A 17,258-nucleotide genomic window follows, 5' to 3' on the forward strand; every position below is an offset into this window, starting at 1 on the left:
TGTGCGAAAGAGTGTGTCCTGCCTCTAGCCATGTGCAGAGTGCCTTTTTCAGTGTCATAAATAGAGAAGAAATCCCTTCCCTATTTTCCTGCAAGAGCAGTGAAAAGAACTAATATGAACATAACAAATTACATAGGTTCAGAGGTGCAATCCAGCACTATAATGTTTAATGTTGCAATGTTTAATATGGCAAGGTAGTAATGTTGCATGGATGTTTTGCAAGTGAGTACTTCAGGCTATCTTGGGGTCTGCAAAAACAAATCCACAAACTGTACTGGAGTACTGAAGTCAAGTCACCTTACAATGGTGTTGACATACGCCTTTAGTTTTTGTTTATCCTATACAGGTTAGAACCATACAAGAGGAATTCCTGTTACATGTTGTGATATCTTTTAAAAAAAAACCAGTATATCCTACATCTCTCCCAGTCCATCCCTCAAAGAAGAACTAAATCTGGTAATAAATAATTTGTGTGCACAATTACAAATTTCAATGGCAATAATTTGGTAACAATTGGTAATTTTTACTTGGCATATCATTCAAAATCATTGAACAATAGCAAAATTAAGAATTTTCATAAATGTCACTAAGGGACTGGCTGGCACAAGAGGAAGAACTGAAGTACCTGAGATGGGAGGTTGTAGAAGTTCACAGAACTGTGGGGAGATGCTTGTGGTGTGGATCCAAAAGATTCCACAGAACTGTGGTTGAAAAACACTAGTATATGCCCTCAGACATCCCTAAAGATCCTTGCTGAGGCTTGCTGGCATTCAATGCTCCAACCCATCCTCTTTTCTGGCAATACATTTCCTTCCTTCCTTCCTTCCTTCCTTCCTTTTTTTGGCCATATGTAAGTGGCCACCCTATCATAGATTATCCATTTTGAGTTGAAATGAGAGAGTGTTTGGACTGTAACATCCCTTTGTATTTATGTCCACAATTTTCTTATTACAGATAAGAATGGAAGAACTCAAACAAAGCCAGAATACTTTACCATCATGTAATATAAAAACAAATTGTTTTTATATTCACAGATGGATACACTGCAGTGTCCTATTCTGTTTATAGTTGTGAGGAACTTGGATTGTAAAAGGTATGTGTTTATATATGCCTTTTTATCTCCTTATATACCTTTTTACATACTAGACCATTTTTATGTGCTAGACCACCGACCAAGACTTTAAGTCAAAAATCATTTGGTTTTGCTTGGCACTGGTTACTCCTGATATTGTTGGATATCACATCACAACAGTATTGCATTTTCCTCAATTAATGTATGTTTTTAGCCTGCATAAATAAAATAACATTATCAGATATTTCTCTCTCTGTGTGTGTGTGTGTGTGTGTGTATGTATATATATATATATATGTATGTATGTGTGTGTATATATATATATATATATATATATATATATATATATATATATCTTCACCAGTTTACATATCCCAATTATTTACTATTTAGTTCAGGGTTGGGATACATTTCCTGTTTTCTTTGTTTCTGTGCCTGTCCCCACATTTTTTAGCACCACAAGAAACACACCCTGTGAGCCAGCTCTTTGGGATGACTATCAAGGCTTAAGTATGAAAAATATGAAATTAGAACCACATCCTGGAGCACTAAGAGACTACTGCAAAATTCATTTCCTGTTTTGTTTGTTCTGAACTACATGAGCCTGGGGAATGGGGAAATAATGACCCAGATGGTTGAGGTCGCTCTCCCCCCTCCCCCAGAGTTCCCTTTCCTGCTTAGTAAAGAGGGATTCCTGGTTCTCTGGGGAGCTGGCGGGGGGGGGGGGATGAAACGTGACAAAAATGACTAGAATGTCATTGGCATAAGATGTACAATGGGTCCGACTGATCATAGGTTAGAACCATTTTAGAGTGCACTATGTCACATTGATGATGGCGAAGAAACACCTCCATCATTACACTCTACTAGTTCTCAACAGAAACGATCCATTCCAGATTTTATTTTACTTGGCTGATTTGAAGAATCCATGCATATAATTCAAAACTAGCATCCTACTTCATAATCACTTATAAAATAATTGAAAACGTATTTCCCACAAATGCCCTCTCCTTCTTCATAGAAATAAGGGGGTTCCTGATTCTTTGAGGAGCTTTAAGTGATGAAACAACAGTGATGATTACTGACTTTGGCAGAAGACCTATGATGAGTCTGACACAATGCAGGCTAGAGCTATTTTACAGCCAACTGCATGGCAGTGATGGCAATGAAGCTAGTACTCTGTCACTACCCTATACCTGCTTTCAACACAAATTGGCTGCTACACATTTAAATAGCTCATTTGAAAAATCCATGCCTATAAGCCAAAACTGCACATGTGATTCCATCCCCCAACATTCTCTTTAAAATATTAGTCCCATCTTCCCTCATGAAGATTGACCTTTACTAAAAAGATGACCAATCCAACAAACTCTGAAGACCCACTTGTTTACACTGGGCTTTCCATAAGTTCTTGGGCTTCTGGTTCTAAGTAACTTCTGTTCTGATTGCTTTTAAAATCAGTACGCTTTGTTTTTATTGAACTTTAATTGCATTTTATTGTATTTGTTTCATATGGTATTTATCTTGTACGCTGACATGAGAGGGTTTTACCTTAGTGATGACCAAAAAATAATTGAAATTGAATAAACAAATGAACAAGTGCAACTGAGAATGATAGGAGTTTCAAGCACCTGAAACTGTAGAAAATCTACAAACAAATTTCAAGTGACCATCTGAGGTCCTCCTCTGGGTGCCTCCTCTGAGAGAAGCTTGGAAGGCAGCAATGAAGGAGAAGGCCTTCTCAGTGGTGGCCCCCCATCTGTGGAACAAGCTCCTCAATGAGGACCCCCTGGTGCCAACATTGTTATCTTTTCAGTGCCAGGTTAAGACCTATCTCTTTTCCCAGGCATTCAGCAGTGCATGATGAGTTTTAATTGGTCCTGGATGTGTCTTTAGTTATGACTGACTGGTTGGTTTTAGTTACATGTTGTTTGTGTATATTCTCTGTGTGCTTTTATGTAAATGGCTTTTAAACTTTGTATATTGTATCTTAATGTTTTAACTTCTGCAAACTGCCCAGAGAGCTTCAGCTATGGGGAGGTATAGAAATGTAAATTATTATGTTATTATTATTAATATGATGATGATGACAGCATTCATCACCAGCACCCTCAGCCTCAAAGTTTTGCTCCAATCTTTTTTCAGTTACAGCAGAAACAAAATAATCAGAGCATAAGAAGGTCTCCTATTTCATATTTGTTTATTCAAGATTCTAATGAACAAATCCTTGATTGGAATTATTATTTTACCATTTTTAGTTGCTTTTTGATGTGGGCTTTTTTTTTGGGGGGGTGAGATATGTAGCCTAATGCAGCCCTCTGCAACCTGGTTCCCTCTATATACAGGTGTAATGTATTGAACCTGACAAGTTAATACTGGATTCAGTTAAATTGGATTATTGTTTAAAGATATGTCAATAATATGGGGAATTTAAGTTTTCTTTTAAATTATCATTTAAGAGCATAGTCCTATACATACTTACTTGGAAATAAGTCCCATTGTTTCTAGTGGACCTTACTCCCAGGTAAATGTGTACTTCTGAGTAGACATGGATATGATTCCTCTGTAAATCAGGGCTGGAAAACCTTAGGCCTGTCTGAGTTTTCCATGTTTTAATGTTGTAAGATGCTTTGAGTCTTTTTTGAGAAAGGCATCTAAGAAATATAAATTATGTTATCATCATCCTCATCAATTGCATGATGGTAGTGTTACTTAATACATCCATTTCTTAGGCTGCTTCTCTTTGTTTCACTTCAGAGGAGGAAGACCTTGGATAGCTACAGAGCAGAGTCACTGGTTCCTGGTTTAGGTTTTTTATTTTTTTTCAATCCCCACTTCAGGGAAGTGGCACTTTGAAGTATGTCAATTAAAAAAAAACAAACACCAGATGATGTTGCCTCTTTGTTCCAACAAGGAAACTAATTCATTTGTTCTGAGGATTTGACAGCTAGTGCTACACTATATAACAAACACACCTGGGTATCGCTTTCCTTCAAGAAACAAACAGCTGGCCAAGACTCCAGAGACTTTTCTGATCAGCCAAGAAAGAACCAGGTAGGAATGGCAAAGGATAGGAAGGGGCATTTGGTTATATGAGATGTGCTGGCAGAGTTGTGAGCGGGCCAACCCAGATGTTACATAGGAGATCTGTCATTGGATCTACCCACGTCATTTTCCCCTTTTAAAAGCAGCCACAACATGGAGAAATGGCAATACCAAGTTCTAAATTCCCCTCGCCCCCGCCGCAAGCATCTATTAGCTGAAGTGGGGATAGAGGAACAAAATGGGTTTTAGACAAATCCATGGGAAGTTGCAATCATGGATCGCCCATGTAATATTTACTTTGCTTGTAAGTCTGCAATATTGATTCAAAGGGACAGGGGGATGGCAGAAGTGGGCAAATTGAGGCCTCCAGATGTTATTGGACTGCAACTCCCATCAGCCCTAGCTAGCATAGTCAATTGTGAGGGATGATGGGAGTTGCAGTCTAACAACATCCAGAGGGTCATAAATTCCCGTCTCCCCCAGATCGAAGAGGTGTTGAGGTCAACAGTACTTTATTGACATGGAGTAGAATTTCTTCTTCAGCTGTGGTGGGAGGGAAATGATATCTAGTGGTTAGAGCAACAGGGCTAGTGAATGCTTCAACTGCCCCTATTTATCAGGCTTAGTCCCTATTTTCTGGTATCTACCCCTCAAAAATCAGAGTCTCCATTTTTTCTCCTAGTCCTGATGGCTGTATGCTACCTCCTGTATCAGAAGCAGTATACCTATGCACACCAGTTGCTGGGGAACGTGGGTGGGAGGGTGCTGTTGCACTCATGTCCTGCTTGACTTGACTTGAGAGATTCATCCATCCCTATAACTTTGTTTATTTTACAGGCATTGTTAATCAAATAGTACATGAGAAATGGGGGGGGGGGATAAGGCCATTATTTCTACCACTCTTGTTTGCCCAGGGAGCTGGCCTGGATGTCCATGCCACTTTTGGCTACTTAGGCCGTTGGCTCAAGCCTTAGACTTCAGCAATGTTTGAACCCACCTTTCAGGCTAAGCATGGTTCCAATTACCAGCAGTCACCTGAAAATCTGCTAGGTGATCACCACACAGCCTTGGTACCTCCAACTACAGGTGCATTGGACTCCCAAAGAACAGCAGCCAAGCATCTGTAGAGGACCTGGCAGCCTCCTTCTCCATAGAACCAGCCCCCTTTCTGCAGGCCTGGCCTGCCATGGTTCCAGGGGAGCTTGCACAGTAATGACTATAGATACTATATATAGGAAGTTTGATGAAGTGACCTTTGCTGTAAGGATTAGAAGCGTGTCCAATTTTCAAATCTGAAATGCCAGAATTTGGGTTTCTACTACTTATTTAATGTACCACAGATCACTGTGATTCAAGCTTCTCTTTCAATCTTTCAATATATGGAAGCTCTTTTTCAGCTATTGCTCTCTCTGACTTGGGGTCTCTCAGGGCTTATACAGTATCCAAGGATGACTCCATCACATCCAATGGCTTTCCGTGCCACCTCTCCACTGATGACATCCAACTCAAGCTGCCTGTCACAGAAATCTCTCTCTCCATCCAACCTTGTACCTTCAAGTGCTTCTAACTTTATTTCTGTTTGGATGCACCGTCACTGTCAGGTACCACCATTGTAAAAGACCTAGACAACCTTATGTTATGAGAAGTTGACCACCTCAGGCAGAAGCACCCTGTGTCACCTCTCCCTTTGCCTCCACCTTCTCCCTTCAATCCCCTGCTCTGAGGGGTCTATCCTCAGAGCAAGGCATTGTGTGCAAAGTGACCATAGAGATCACTTGTGCCACTGCAGCAATTACTCCAGTAGGAAAGTGGCCTGTGGGGCTCCCTGGATTGCCTCCTGCTCAGTGTATTGGGCATCCCTGCCAGGGAAATGTGTGTGGGGGGGTACATGATCTGCCACCTCAGGTCTCATCCTGCCTTATAGTAGGGCTGGCTTCATTGTCTGAAGCTCAATACACCCTAGACTAAACTTCTCATCTATCCTTCCAAACCTTCTTCTCCACTTTCCTTTCCATATATACTGACACCAACACCCATCTACCCCATTTATCAGGCACAGAGCACTGTATTTCTCTCCTCCTCTTCTTTTTGCTCTCTGTGGAATCCAATCCACTGGCACACCATGTCACTTTTCCCTTTACCTCATTTTTCAGGTCCCCTCCTCTGTCCCCTCAGCAAAAACTATAGTCCTGTCCTCTCATTATATGGAACATGCTGTGTGAATGGATGGCACTAAATAAATAAATAAAAAACAACTACAGATGAACAGTCACTGTGGGTAAGCCACCACAGTGTGCAGGTAACTAGTCCTCTTTCTGTGGATCTAGGGATGTACGAAAGTCACTTATCTTTTCGCGGAATCTTTCGCAATGGGGGGGGAGGAGCTCCATCCCTCCCCCCAGAATCCTTGACGGGGGGGAGGCAATCCGGTCCTCTCCCCCGGAATCTTCGACAGCCGGCTCCGGGCCGTCTGCAGCCAGATTTCCAGCCGCGGACAGGCTGCTGCGGACGCAAATGGCAGCCGCCATAGCGGCTGCCATTTGCATCCAGCCAGGCAGCCGTGATAGGCTACGTAAGAATTTACGTAGCCTATCACGGCTAACCCCCCCCCAAAAAAAACCCCGAGCGTACAGCCGCCATTTGCGTTCCCTATTTTTCGCCCATTTATCTTACGTAAATATTTACATAAGATAAATTGGCAAAAAATAGGGAACGCAAATGGTGGCCACCGTAGCCGCCACCATTTGCATATGCTTGGTTTTTTTTGGGGGGGGGGGTTAGCCATGATAGGCTACGTAAATTCTTACATAGCCTATCACAGCTGCAAGGACGGCAATGGTGGCGGCAGCAGACCAGCCGTGGCCGGCCAGGAGACCAGCCGCCACATCCGCCGCATCCGCCCCAGGTAAGTGCCGTCCTGGGGGAATTCTGCAGGGGGCGGGGGGGGGGCAGGAGGCCATTCCACCACAGATTTCAGGGGGCTGAATGCACTGGCATTTGGCCTCACTGAAATCCATGGTGGAATTCTCTGCCATCCCTATGTGGATCATGAGCCATGCATGTTGTTGGCGGTGGTGGTGGTGATGATGATGATGATTTCATACTGTTGTGTACCTGTTAAGGTCACCTGAACACTGCCAGAAAGTTTGGCAATACCAGTACTAGTGGAGATGGGAGGTCTCAGGATGTTGGGGAGAGCCAGAATTTGGGATTCTGCTGGAGCCTAGATGATTCAGGGAACTGAGACTTCTAGGTTGCATTGCACCCTAGACTCCACCAGCCCTTCCCTTTCATCGACATGACATTTTATAGTGCAGATACCAAAAGACATTTGAGACAGCTGTTTTCTGGAACTGACTGGAGCTGAGCCACTTGGAAGACTCTTCAGAACAGGACGACAGACAAACTGGCAACCATGCCATTTGTGCCCGCTTTGCTGACTGTATGGCTGCTTCAACTGACCATGGTACAAGGTGAGTGAAGGCAGTGGGGAGGTGCTGAGGGAGATGCTAGCACAGTTCCTGACTGTGTAGGATTCTGAGCAGGTTCAACTGAACGTGCTTAAAGTCCACCTTCAGGACATCCATCTCAATGTAGGACGGTTGCAGGTGGAGCCAGCACATGCAGGGGACTTGGGGGGAAGCATGCATGCTCCAAAAGGTACTCCAAACTTTTAGCCCACATGCATTCTTTGAATGTCTGCATAGGGCCAAATAATGACATTTTTAGTCTTGAGGTCCCAATTAGTAACAGTGAGCATTCACAGCCCGTCATGTTGCCTGCTTTTGTGAGTATAAAAAGGTAAAGGTAAAGGTGTCCCCAACCAGTCATGTCCGACTCTAGGGTGCGGTGCTCATCCCCGTTTCTAAGCCGAAGAGCCAGCGCTGTCCGAAGACGCTTCCGTGGTCATGTGGCCGGCATGACTGAACACCGACGTGCACGGAACGCTGTTACCTTTCCCGCCGAAGCGGTACCTATTTATCTACTTGCAATTTCTTGCTTTCGAACTGCTAACTCGAACTCGAACTTTGTGAGTATACATGGGAAATATTGAGCTATAAAGGAGAGGTGGCATTATTAAAAAGCCAGAATTTGGCTGTCTACTACTTACTTAATGCAGTAGTAGAAACCCAGACTGGAACTCCCCTTTCCCTCCCCCTGTGACGTCATTTTTCTGACCTTGGAGGGAACCTGGCCATTTCTTCCCTGGAGCAAGATGCTTCTTCCCTTTCTTCCATCATGGAACACAAGATTGAAATGAAATAAGTAAGTAAATAGCCTATTTCAGAAACCCCCTTGATACCTCATACATGTTGCAAGTGGTTCCCAGGTAATCTCCCCTCCAAGCACTGACTAGAACCCAAACCTGCTTAGCTTCATCATGTGCCTTCAGACTATGCCCTGAGACCACACCAAAATTTAGTCACAGCTGAGTTGGCATATCAAAGGTTGGGTAGCACCATGACAACACTTTTTTCCTGAATACAAACAAGCATGCAATGGCTGTCCCACTGACAAAAGAAGGAAACCACATTCTTGGGGTGGAACTGAGTGCATCATGCTCTAACAAAAACATTGACGAGCACTCCCACGCAGTCATGTACATATAGACACAAGGCCGATTTCTAAAAGTAAAAGATGTTGGGGTTCACCTCTACCTGGAACTGTTTCCCTGTGATGTGGGGACACTTAACAGGTGTGGGGGCTCCTGGCTAGTCACCTATTTTCCCTCCGAGTTCTCCTAATACTTTAAGAGAGCAATCCCCTGGCCCCAGGGAGAGTGCCCCAGGAACCATATGAATATGCTCAGGAAAACCCTTCTGAGATTGGAGACAGTGCTCCAATTTCAGAAGGGGGATTTGGAGATCCGAACCCTCTCCCCCACCCCCTCACAGCCGGTGTGGAAAGTACCACGCCAGCTGCCTTCCAAGCTCAGAAAAGTGACCTCAGGGGAGAAGATAAGGAGAGCTCCAGTTGCAGGAAGGGAACTAAACTGGAGAGTCCAGGATACGAGATATCCTGAGCTTCCTCCAGTCTCCTTCCCTCCCCTTCCAAAATGCTCTCATTAGATAGAGGGCGAGGAGGCAAAGATTGCTTCTGCTGGTCTGCTCTCTCACCCTGCCGGCATAGGAATCTCAGAAGCCTCCGAGTCAGAGGCATCCAAGCAGCAAGGGTGAGAACGATGGGGTTGCGCCCTAAACCTTTACATTAAATCTGTGGCCAGCAACTGGGCTGGTGGGCCAAACTACGGCTGGCTTGTGTGATGATGGGGCAGCCCATTCGCACTGGAGGACCCCCTCTCATACTCCTGCCACTGCTAGTTCCAGGAGGGTGAAGGCATTTGGGCAATATTGTTCCCTTGAAATAAGTGGCCTGACAGCACAGCAGAGTCCCAGAAAAGGGCAAGGGGAATTGGGCCCGACTGGCCACTGTGAAACCTCGCTGGGCCTGATTTGGTCCGAGCACTGCTAGCAGCTTGCCTCCTGCTGAGCAAGCTGCAAGGCAGAGCCCCAACATTAAAAGCAGACCCAGAGCTACAGTCCTGGTGAATCCAGCTTCAGATTAAGTTCTATGTGCATCCTGAAAATTTGGCTACAAACACACTCATTGCACATTTGTGAGAGTGCTAATTCTTCAACAAATCAGGAAGAGTTTTACCACATATGGTTGGCCCTATCTTGGCTAATTTAGCCTATTGGCCAGGCAAGGAGTCCCTTCCCTCTGAACCGTTGCCTTCTTACTGGGGTCTGTTCTGGCCCCTAGGGTGATTCCAGACACAGAGCTTCAATTACTCAGGGAGGTGGTGGGTTCTCCCGCACTGGAGGTGTTCAAGATGAGGCTGGACAGCCATCTGTCAGGGATGCTCCGACTTGGATACCTACACTGAGCAGGGGGTTGGACTCGATGGTCTTGTAGGCCCCTTCCAACCCTACTATTCTATGATTCTAAATTATTCCAATCAAACAGCATTGTGCAGCAATTCCATCTTCTTTTCCTTAATGAATTTTATACACTCTTTTCTACAGTGACTCACCTAAATATCTTTCTTTTTTTCATTTCCTCAGGTGCTGCTAGCTCAGAAGCAGGTAAGAGGCTCTCAGTATATTGGAAGCATTTCTGTACTGGCGGAGATGAAGAAAAGCAGATCTCTGAGAATTCAGCAATTATCCAGCCTTACCCTGTCACCTATGACAGGGCCCTCCTTACCCCGTTGCCTACGACAGGACTGCTCATACCTTTGGAAATGATAAACCCACATTAAGTGGATTCTATCATATTACAAATTGACAGCTGAGCAAAAAAAAATAGTGTCCCATTGTAGACGAGGCTGCATAGTTCCAGAAATAGTAGATTGGATTACCATTCCACGTTTCTTGAGCGAGAAAGTCAAGCCACATGGTTTACGAGAAAGTGGCATCCTCTCCCTTTGCCTTTCCTGGCTGGACTAATGCCTTTTTTTATGCATTGAGATTTCTCCCCCCCCCCAACGCAAGCAAGCATCACCTATCAAGTCTCTCCAACAGAGAATCATCTTGGCCCGCTATTACACCTACCCTTAGCAAACATCCCAGCTGCAGTCTGTTCATGTTAATCTCTGAACCACAAAAAATGAGAAAGCCCAAATTCCTCAGAGGTTCTGTTTCCAGCACTGGTGGAAAGGGATGCTAGGTCTGGGGGAAAGGGATGCTAGAGCTGAGAACCAGGGATTCTGTCACCACCTCTATGAGTGTACATAGGCTTTGATGACAAAATGGAGGGACAAAATTCACACATTTGAAATCCTGTTTTGGTTCTTCCTCCCTTTGAAGTCTCTTTGAAGACCAAGAACGGCTGGCTGAATTACAGCCATTGCATCCACATTTACATTGGGTTGTTATGAGATCTGTATAACATTCAGAATTGGTGCCTGACTTTTCTTATGCCTGATGTCTTCTTCCCCATCCCTTTTCCCTTTTGTGTTGTGTTTTTCTCCAGTGTAACCCAGTTTTTAATTATCTGAGAATTGATCTTGGAGCCTTTTTGGCTGAACAGAAGAGTTTAAATGTTTAAGTTAAATTCAACAACAACAATGAATTAGAACTTTGGTAAAGACATACTTGTGGTAGACAGGAGCACTCCACTGGTTGGATCCAGGTTTAGTCATACTAAGAGTAGATCAACTGAAATGAATGGAACATGACTAACTGGGGTCACATTCATTTCAATGGGTCTAAGTCTGGATCCAATGCCAAGAGAATTGGAATCCATTATACTCAGTTAGGAGAGGAATTTTGGAGAGTGAGTTCTGAGTTTAATCAGATTATGGTGAGGAAACTAGATATTTATGTTGCCTATACTCTCAGGATTTACAAGTAGTTATTAATATGGGATAGAGATTGTTGATTAATAAGAAATATGTATTTATCCTTCAATTCTTCAGTTTTACCTATAACTATAACTATTCCATGTGCCAAGGTTTAAAAAAAAAATCCTGGCCCTCTCTTTGTGGCTTGACATGTGCTTCCTTGGGGATTAGTCTAATTTAATGCAGTGAGTTTTACTTGAAAATAAGTATTCATATGATTGGGCTTCACATTGTGTTGAGAAATAATAAGGCAATAAAAGTTTATTGCCATAGTAAATACCCTCTGAACCCAGGAGTATTATGCATGGATCAAAAATTTACATACACATGTTTGCAAGCTAATTCAGATCGAAAAATTCTGTTTCCTGACGTGCTCCGCCTCTTGTAACAGTTCGATTTTGTTCAAACTGTGAATTATAATGATGCCTCCTCTTACTTCCTCTCCTTCCTCCACAGTTTGTGGCCAGCCAATTCTCTCCAAGAATTGTTGGAGGCCATCCAGCCTCTGATGGGTCATGGCCATGGCAGGTCAGCCTTTTACTAAATCACTTGTTTATTTGTGGAGGCTCCCTCTTAGCTGAGCAGTGGGTGTTGACAGCAGCTCACTGCTTCTTAAAGCAAGTATCTGATACATGTTGCTGTGATGTGTTACAGGAGGATTCAGACATGCTGGTTCTCTGCCCATGTGTAGTTGTGCTTTGTATTTTCATTGGCATCATCCTGACATGTTGGCTCAAGAATCCATTTTGTGCCAGATGACACACCAGAGCCACAGGCATGGAAGGTTCCTAGAAAAATGAATAGGGGTGCAATTTTTTGTCCTATGGGCCTGAGCCCCAGATCTAGGGAGGTGGTGGGCTCTCCCACACTGGGGGCATTCAAGATAAAGCTGGACAGCCACCTGTCAGGGATCCTTTGACTTGGATTCCTGCAGTGAGCAGGGGGTTGGACTCGATGGTCTTATAGGCCCCTTCCAACCCTACTATTCTATGATTCTATGATCTTTTTGGCACCTTGCACTGCCCCTGTTTTTAAATATGGTCAGTGGTATATAAATCAATTAAATAAATCAACAAAAGAACAACCCAGCACTCGAGGTTCAGATGACATGCTAAGCAACCTACAAAGGAAATTTATTTATTTATTTACTTACTTACTTACTTATTTATTACATTTAAAATATTTCTTGGCCGCCTTTCAGGACAGAAGCCCTCCCAAGGTGGCTTACAGAACAGATTACATAAAAATAGTTGAAATATTAAAAACGATAACAACATAAACACAATTAAATAGCAATACAAACAACAATGAAAGCCAACAATAAAATCAGCAACAACAACAGCAACAACAGTCATCATATCACAAGAAGGCCAAGGTAAAATAATATGTTTTCAAGCAGGGCTGTGCACTCCTTCAGATCCAGGTGTGAATTCTGAGCCAAAGCAGGGTGATTTGGACTGAATCGGTGCAGTTCCAAAGTGGGTCAGGATCGGCTTGAAGTGGTCCGAAGTGGGTCAGATTGATCACAATCACCTTGGACCACTTTGGGCCAATCCAGAAGATCCTGAAGCCCTGTTCACGCCTCCCCCTCCTCTGGATGCACTCAACGAGCACACAAGCCCCCTGACCCCCAGACCCTTTGCACAGGATCTGATTTCTGGAAATAGAGGAGTGCCAAGAGGCCGACAGCTGCCAGTGCTTCAACAGGTCCAGGTAAGGAGTAGGGGGCTCGCACAGCTCAGTGGGCGCAATTCAGAATCTCGCATCAGACACAGAGCCCAAAGTGGGTCAGCCCAGGTCCAAATCAGGCTGAGGTGAATTGGGGCCGATTCGGAAGCTCCAAATCAGCCTCTGACATGGGTTGAGGGGTCCATGCATAGCCCTATTTTTAAGGCCTTCTTTAGGGTCTTTAGGGTTTTAAAGGTCAAAACCAACACCTTGAATTTGGCCCGGAAAACAACTGGTAACCAGTGCAACTCCTTCAGCACTGGAGTGATGTGATCTCGCCGGCGGCTGCCTTTAATCAGGCGAGCCACCGCGTTCTGTACCAGCTGCAGTTTCCGAACCGTCTTCAAGGGTAACCCCACATAGAGCGCATTACAGTAGTCTAAAAGAGAGGAGACCAGATCATGTACTACTGATGGGAGCAGATGGTCAGGAAGGAAGGGGCGCAGCTGCCGTATCAGATGGAGTTGATACAGCACTGTCCGGCTCACAGCTGACACCTGAGCCTCCATGGACACCTGGGAGTCCAAAATGACCCCCAGGCTGCAGACCTGGTCTTTCAAGGGTAGCTGTACCCCATTCAACACCAGGTCAACATCCCCCAGCCTCCTCTTGTCTCCCACCAAAAGTACCTCGGTCTTGTCAGGGTTCAGCTTCAGCCTATTCCTCCCCATCCAGCCACTCACCGTCTCCAGACATTTGGACAGGGATTCTACGGCCAACCTTGGTGAAGATTTAAACAAGAGGTAGAGCTGCGTGTCATCCACATATTGATGATACTGCACCCCAAACCTCCTGATGATAGCCCCCAGCGGCTTCACATAGATGTTAAATAGCATCGGGGAGAGGATGGAACCCTGTGGCACCCCACAAGTAAGTGGCCACGGGTCCGAAACCTCCTCTCCCAGTGCTACCCTCTGGTACCTGCCGGAGAGGAAGGACCAGAATCACCGCAATACGGTGTCCCCAATGCCCAACCCCCCCAGGCGGTCCAGGAGGATACCGTGGTCAATGGTATCGAAAGCCACTGAGAGGTCGAGGAGAACAAGGAAGGAGCATTCACCCCTATCCAGAGCCCTCCTCATATCAGCTACCAAGGCAACCAAGGCCGTTTCTGTCCCATGCCCAGGCCTGAAGCCCGACTGAAATGGGTCTAGATAATCAGTTTCTTCCAAGTGTGCCTTCAACTGCACCGCCACCACCCGCTCAATCACCTTGCCCAAAAATGGCAGATTTGAGACTGGGCGAAAGTTGTTCAAAACTTGGGGATCCAAGGAGGGCTTCTTTAAGAGCGGTCTTATCACTGCCTCCTTGAGGGCTGATGGCATCACTCCCTCCTCAAGGGAGGCGTTCACCACCGCCTTGATCCCCTCACCCAGTCTCTCTCTGCAGCTCATAATGAGCCAAGATGGGCAAGGATCAAGTAAGCAGGTGGTCGGCCGTACCGATGAAAGCACCTTGTCCACTTCATCAGGAGGAAGAAGCTGGAACCGATCCCACAAAACTGGTTTGCCACAAGCCGCCTCTTGCTCACTAACTGTATCCACAGCATGCAGAGTAACACACCTAATCTGATCAATTTTATCTGCAAAGTGCCTTGCCAAGGCCTCACAGGAGGCCTTAGAATGCTCCAGTGGTTCCGGAGCCACAGGACCGACCAGGCTCCGGACCACTTGGAACAGCCTCCTGGGACAGCACTCTGCAGACGTGATGGAGGCAGCATAATATTCCTTTTTTGCTGCCTTCACTGCCATGTGATAGGCTGAAGATACAGCTCTAGCCCATGTCTGATCGTCTTTGGAGCGAGATTTCCGCCACCAGCGCTCTAGCCTTCTCACCTCCTGTTTCAGAGCTCATAACCGCAGATTGAACCATGGTGCAGTCCGAGCCCTGTTCAGGGGGAGAGGGCGTTTCGGAGCCACCTGATCTAATGCCCCAGTGATTGCGGCATTCCAGCCAGCCACCCACCAGGGTCTCGACTGAGTGGCCGTTGGCGTTTCCCAGAGAATCCCCAAGCGCATTCAGGAATCCATTTGGATCCATAAGATGCCTGGGGCGGACCCTCCACCCCTGCGGAGGGGTTGTGGAACCGAGAAGTCCAATGTCACCAGATAGTGATCTGACCATGACAAGGGGGTGGTGGATATACCCCCGACTTCCAGATCACTCCCCACTTCTCCAGAAACAAACACAAGGTCTAGTGCATGACCGGCTACATGGGTGGGCCCAGTTAGAATATGGTGCAGCTCCCAGGAGGCCATGGTCTCCATGAAGTCCCGAGGTGCTCCTGTGAGGATGGCCTCCGAATGTACGTTGAAGTCCCCCAACACCAGTAAGTTAGGGGACTGTACACGCACATCAGAGACCACCTCAAGCACCTCGGCCAGGGAGTCAGTCGTGCAGTGGGGTGGACGGTACACGAGCAGAATCCCCAGACTGCCCTTCAGGCCCAACCTCCAGTACATGCACTCAGCAACCTTGGTCTCCCGGAGAGGGGGTCTGGTGAAGACCAAGGACTCTCATGATTAACTCATGAGCTCTCATGTTGTACAAACCAGTTCACTGTCTCAAGATAACAGCAACCACTTCAGCCACCGTTTAAAATCTTTTGGGGCAACCATTTGGCTAGTCGACATCCACCCCTTTGCCTTCTTTCCCCCAGTCTCCTTGCCCCTCTCTGTGTTTAGTATTTTCTTCAGTGTAGTCAGGTCTAGTGGGAACCCCTGTTTTAAGGCTTTCCATTTTGAAGTCCTATTTTTGTGCCAAATTGTGGTGGCTCCTATGTAATTTGGTCAACAAAAACAAACCCAAAAAGACTAGAGGTGAAATTAAATGCAGCACAATTTCTCATTGCAGCAGTGGATATTACCATCCAACCCCAAGCATTATTTGGGTATAAGATTGCTCTGGAAAAAGGATGGCTTTTCCAGTCATGGGTCTCCCACATTTCATGTACTTCCGCTATCAGCCAAAAGTGGGTGTGAAGTGGGGTGGGGGAGTGTCTGAAGTCTTACATATCTCACAGAAACAAAATCCTCAGCTTTGCAAGCTCCTGCTGCATTTTGCTCTTGTGTTCACAGCTCTACCAATCCTTCCAGTTATGAAGTACCGCTGGGGGCCTATCAGCTCTCAAACCTCTCCGATAGTGCACTATTTTATGGTGTGCAGCAGATTATCATCAACCGTGACTTCTTTGTCGACCAAATTGTCAACCAATAATTGGAATGTATAGCTGGGTTCTTGCAATGTCTCAGTGAAAAATAAGGAAGGAGATTGTGTTTTATTATATCACGTACCTTGTATATTTCACTTCTGATGCATTATCTCCAAATTAATTTCAAGTACTGAATCATCTCTGTTTTGCAACTAGATAGAGATATACCTGTGTTGCGTACATTCCCATCCAACATTTCACAGATGAAAATAGGGACACACTTGTGAATAAATAATACCCCTGTTCTGGCACTCCCATGTCTGTTCTGACAAACCTCCATCATTCCTTTTCACATTCTGAGCTTTCTACTCTTCCTGCTGTGTCCCACACAGTGGTGTAGTGGAGCTCACAGGGTCGTAGTAGCACCAATGCTACATTGGTGTGAGCTATCCCTGTTATTTTTGAATTATTTTTATTGTAAATTTCAAGAAAACAAAACAAAAAAGGGAAAATCGTAGCTACATAGATTTGAATATATCTATTACAATGCATATGCGCGCGCGCGCACACACACACACACACACACACACATACACGAGAAAATGCAGCTTTCTAAGAATATATCTAAACCTCAACAAAAGCAGACCAAATATCCATACAAGTGAGCTATCCCTTTTGTAATGCAAAGTATTTTTGGGATGGCTTGGTCCTGAATGGGCAATTGACCCATTATCTTGGCAAAAGATCTGCTCCTCATGGAGCATAAAGGGCTTCATCACACAGAGCTTTTATCCTGCAATTGAGATTGCTCCTTCACTGAAGTTTGAGGGCTCTTTACATAATGCCATGACCCTCCTGCACTAAACGCCCTACGTTCTGTTTTTAAATAGATCGCAGATAATGAGCTATCAAATTGT

General features: G+C 45.1%; 1 long non-coding RNA gene across 1 annotated transcript; it reads left to right on the plus strand.

The window, feature by feature from the left end:
- The first annotated feature begins 4,061 nt into the window (after positions 1–4,061).
- Positions 4,062–16,827, plus strand: LOC146341913 (uncharacterized). Its single transcript, XR_014783879.1, has 7 exons — positions 4,062–4,126; positions 5,546–5,718; positions 7,430–7,590; positions 7,961–8,087; positions 10,183–10,203; positions 11,919–11,990; positions 16,268–16,827. It is a non-coding gene; the product is annotated as an uncharacterized LOC146341913 (long non-coding RNA).
- The last annotated feature ends 431 nt before the right edge of the window (positions 16,828–17,258 follow it).

Source organism: Heloderma suspectum, chromosome 6 (genome assembly GCF_057233095.1).
Source record: "Heloderma suspectum isolate Gila_16-S chromosome 6, 16-S_ref, whole genome shotgun sequence".
NCBI lineage: Eukaryota > Metazoa > Chordata > Lepidosauria > Squamata > Helodermatidae > Heloderma > Heloderma suspectum.